Source organism: Mustela erminea, chromosome 1 (assembly GCF_009829155.1).
Source record: "Mustela erminea isolate mMusErm1 chromosome 1, mMusErm1.Pri, whole genome shotgun sequence".
Classification (NCBI taxonomy): Eukaryota; Metazoa; Chordata; class Mammalia; order Carnivora; family Mustelidae; genus Mustela; species Mustela erminea.
The window spans coordinates 64,266,001-64,270,800 of NC_045614.1; the positions used below are offsets into that span (position 1 = coordinate 64,266,001).

Below are 4,800 nucleotides of genomic sequence, written 5' to 3' on the forward strand. Positions count from 1 at the left end.
TCCCTTTCCTTCCCTTCCCTTCCCTTCTAGCTAGAACTCTTGAAGGCCAAGGATCCATGAAAATAGCGGAAAGAATGAAAGACAGCCATTTTCTGGTAAAAATAATCAGAGTTTTACACTGCCAGTCAAAGCTTAGCAAAATTCCTGTATGACATTTTTATTTACAGAGCCACTGTTTCTTTTCTTGGTGTGATTTGGGTTGTCCTCTTCTGTTAATATGGATTGGTACATGCCCAGTCCTATAAGTGAGTTGATTTGGGTTTCTCTTGGGAAGAGTATGTGAGTTTCTCTGATCACTGGCTATTTCAATGCCTGGGAAAACACCAGTTTTACTCTTCATATTTGTGGTTTAAATGCTCCTTACACTTAGGAATACATTTTTACTCATACATAAGGTTTCATTTCTAAAAAGTTACGTACAATTTTCGTGTGCCATTGGATAATGCCATTAAACTGGTCAACATAATAAATCTAGGATGTTCAACTCAAAGTTTTTAAAATTGATTATTGAAGAAAATAGGCTCAAAATATGCTAGACTACTGTTGCTTTCCAAATTGAGATGGGAATCATAGGGTTCTATATTAATATGTTCATTTGAATTGAAAAATGAAATTAGATTGGATGGACAGGAACCCTGATTTGATGATTAGTTTGATGTTAGGAGTGGCTTTATCATCATGTTATATGAAAATAGTTTACCTGCTGTTACAAGCTTTGTTATCAAGTAAAAGCATCCCAATATTCATAGCAACAATGTCCACAAGAGCCAAACTGTGGAAGAAGCTGTGATGCTCTTCCACAAATGAATGGATAAAGAAGATGTGGTTCCTATATACAATGGAATATTACTCAGCCCTCAGAAAGGATGAATACCTACCATTTATAATGACATGAATGGAACTGGAGAGTATTATGCTAAGTGAAATAAGTCAAGCAGAGAAGGATAATTATCATATACTTTCACTCATATATGGAACATAAGGGATAGCATGGATGACTGCAGGGGAAGGGAGGGAAAACTGAAGGGGAAGAAACCAGAGAGGGAGACAAACCATAAGAGACTCGATTCTGGGAACCAAACTGAGGTTACAGAAGGGAGGGGGACAGCGAGATGGGGTAACAGGGTGATGGGTATTAAAGAGGGCATGTTGGGCGCCTGGGTGGCTCAGTGGGTTAAGCCACTGCCTTCGGCTCAGGTCATGATCTCAGGGTCCTGGGATCGAGTCCCGCATCGGGCTCTCTGCTCAAAACCTAATAATGTACTATATGTTGGCTAATTGAACATTATAAAAAAATAAGGTTGTTACCCCCCAAAAAGTAAATAAATAGTAAAAGCATCCCCTCATGAAATATTGCCTTGGCACAGCTGAGTTAAAATTAGCTACACTGTGGGCGCCTGGGTGGCTCAGTGGGTTAAAGCCTCTGCCTTCAGCTCAGGTCATGATCTCAGGGTCCTGGGATTGAGTCCCGCATCGGGCTCTCTGCTCGGCAGGGAGCCTGCTTCCTCCTCTCTCTGCCTTCCTCTCTGCCTACTTCTGATCTGTCTCTGTCAAAGGAATAAATAAAATTAAAAAAAAAATTAGCTACACTGTATTTCCCCATCCTTTTTTGAGTATATTGTGTTAAACAAGGTGACCGTAAGTGAGAGTTTCAGAAATAACCAGATATAATTAACAGTCACTGACAGGTGCTGATAAAGTTCTTTAAATGTATATCATAGAAACTGAAAAAGTGAATAAACAGAATGACTGCATAATAAAATATTTTACAAAAAACATAGTTTCCTATTCTTTACTTTCAGCAAAATTGAAGGAAGACTGAAATTAAGTTGTCAGCATATAGATTATTAAAATAAGTTTTTTTAAATAAAATATTTTATTTATTTGTTTGATAGTGAGAAAGAGAGAGAGAGCACACACACAAGTAGGGGGAGCAGCAGGCAGAGGGAGAAGCAGGCCTTCTGCTGAGCAGGGAGCCTGATGAGGGGCTTGATCCCAGGACCCTGGAATCATGACCTGAGCCGAAGGCAGACACTTAACGACTGAGCTACCCAGGCGCCCCTAAAATTAGTTTTTGATGGTGGATCACCATGTGATTTTTGGTATATAACGAAGAGTTCAAAGAACTCAGTACATTGTTATGAAAATGTCTTCATAGCTATAGTTATGTAAACAAAATTTCTCAACGCTCTTATTTATAAAAATGAAAAATTTTTATGAAATTAATGCTGAATCTTGGTTCTTTTGTGTTTATAATATTTATTCACAGATATAGGACATATTTTTTTAAAATTTCATATCATTAAGAGATGTGTTTTCCATAAAAAATTATATATGTTTAACAATTATTTTTCAGATGTTATATTTTTGTGTTTTGATATCTGTTTGCAATAATTATAATAATAATTCAATCAGGAGAAAATTGTTAAATCTTAAATGATCAATTAGGTTTAGACCAAGAGTTGGCATCCAGGAGCAGAGCACTTGACTCCTCCCTCACAAATGGCTATCAGACACATGAAAAAATGTTCATCATCACTAGCCATCAGGGAGATTCAAATTAAAACCACATTGAGATATCACCTTACACAAGTTAGAATGGCCAAAATTAGCAAGACAGGAAACAACATGTGTTGGAGGGGATGTGGAGAAAGGGGAACCCTCTTCCACTGTTGGTGGGAATGCAAGTTGGTGCAGCCTCTTTGGAGAACAGTGTGGAGATTCCTCAAGAAATTAAAAATAGAACGTCCCTGTGACCCTGCCATTGCACTCCTGGGTATTTACCCCAAAGATACAGATAGTGAAAAGAAGGGCCATCTGTACCCCAATGTTTATAGCAGCAATGGCCACGGTCACCAAACTTGGAAAGAACCAAGATGCCCTTCAATGGACGAATGGATAAGGAAGATATGGTCCATATACCCTATGGAGTATTATGCCTCCATCAGAAAGGACGAATACCCAACTTTTGTAGCAACATGGATGGGACTGGAAGAGATTATGCTGAGTGAAATCAGTCAAGCAGAGAGAGTCAATTATCATATGGTTTCACTTATTTGTGGAGCATAACAAATAGCATGGAGGACATGGGGAGTTAGAGAGGAGAAAGGAATTGGGGGAAATTGGAAGGGGAGGTGAACCATGAGAGACTATGGACTCTGAAAAACAATCTGAGGGGTTTGAAGTGGTGGGGGGGTGGGAGGTTGGGGTACCAGGTGGTGGGTATTATAGAGGGCACGGATTGCATGGAGCACTGGGTGTGGTGAAAAAATAATGAATACTGTTATGCTGAAAATAAATAAAAAATAAATTAAAAAAAAAAGAATCAATGGGGACCAGAAATTGGATCCTTATGCCCAAGTAAAGCAGGATTTCATCCAGCACTCCTCTCAGATGGTCAAAGTGCTGACTGAGGATGGCATGACCCACCTGGAGACAGGAGATGGAATTGCCTGGCTTAAGAAGGTCTTGGGATACAGTGCTATCCAAGGCAAGTACCAGTGGGGTTTGACAGTGCTGATAGATTTTCAGGAGCTGGTGGAGGCAGGGAAGCAGGATGCTGATAGTCTCCTGCAGGCCCTGACTGTGGGCTGGTGTGTGGAAATGCTCCAGGCTTTCTTCCTGGTGTCAGATGACATCATGGATTCATCTCTCACTGGACGGGGCATACCAGGATCTATAGGTATCACAAACCTGGCATAGGTTTGGATACCATCACTGAAGTTTTGTTTCTGGAAGCATATATCCACCACCTGCTAAATTTTTACTGCCAAGAGCAGCCTTATTATCTGAAACCATTTGCGCTTTTCCTACAGAGTTCCTATAAGACTGAGATCAGATGGACCCTGGACCTCATCACAGCCCTCCAGGATAATGTGGATCTTGGCAGAATCACTGAAAAGAGGTATAAATGTATTGTCAAGTACAAGACTGCATTCTATTCATTCTGTGTTCCTGTGGCTGCTGCTGTGGATATGGCAGGCATAGATGGGGAGAAAAGCATGCCAATGCCAAAAGAATCCTGCTGGAGATAGGGGAGTTCTTTCAGAATCAGGATGATTACCATGATCTCTCTGGAGACCCTAGTGTGACAGCTAAAATTGACACAGACATCCAGGACAAAAAATGTAGTTGGCTGGTTGGTTCGGTGTCTGCAGCAGGCCTCTCTAGAACAGTAAAAGATCCTTCAGGAGAGTTATGGGCAGAAGGAGGCCAAGAAGGTGGCCCTGGGTGAAGATGCTGTATAAGGAGCTGAACCTGCCAGCTGTGTTCATGCGGTATGAGCTAGACAGCTGCAGCCACCTTCTGGGCCTCATTGAGCCATGCCTCTGCCCCAAGCCATGTTCCTGGGGCTAGCACACAAGGTCTACAGAGGAAAAAGTGACCTAAAGACAGAGGAAAGGGGGCTCTTAATAAATTGTCTAACCTTCAAAAAAACAGCAACAAAATGATCAGTTGGATTTATGTTCTCAATTCTTCACTCATCACCCTTGCAGCAAAGGGAGTACATTTCCCCACCTCTTTGATGTTGGACTTGACCATGTGACTTCATTTAAGCAATGGAATCTTAGCAAGTGGGATGCTAGTAAGGATTTTAAACGTGTTTGTGTGATTTGTTTCACCTCTTGGGCTTATGCCATCGGCCTTGATAAGAAAATGCTTAGGTTCAATGTTTTTTAAGTTTCTCTTAGGTTTTATGTGAACAGGAAGTTTGAGGCACCACTATAGATATATATATATAACTGTAATATATCTTACAGATCCTTTGGTAAAAAGACCTTTAAAGACTCTAAAATCCCA

At 40.6% G+C, this 4,800-nt stretch overlaps 1 pseudogene; it reads left to right on the forward strand.

Annotated features, from left to right (window-relative positions):
• The first annotated feature begins 229 nt into the window (after positions 1 to 229).
• Positions 230 to 4,451, forward strand: LOC116589269 (annotated as a pseudogene).
• Positions 4,452 to 4,800: the final 349 nt, after the last annotated feature.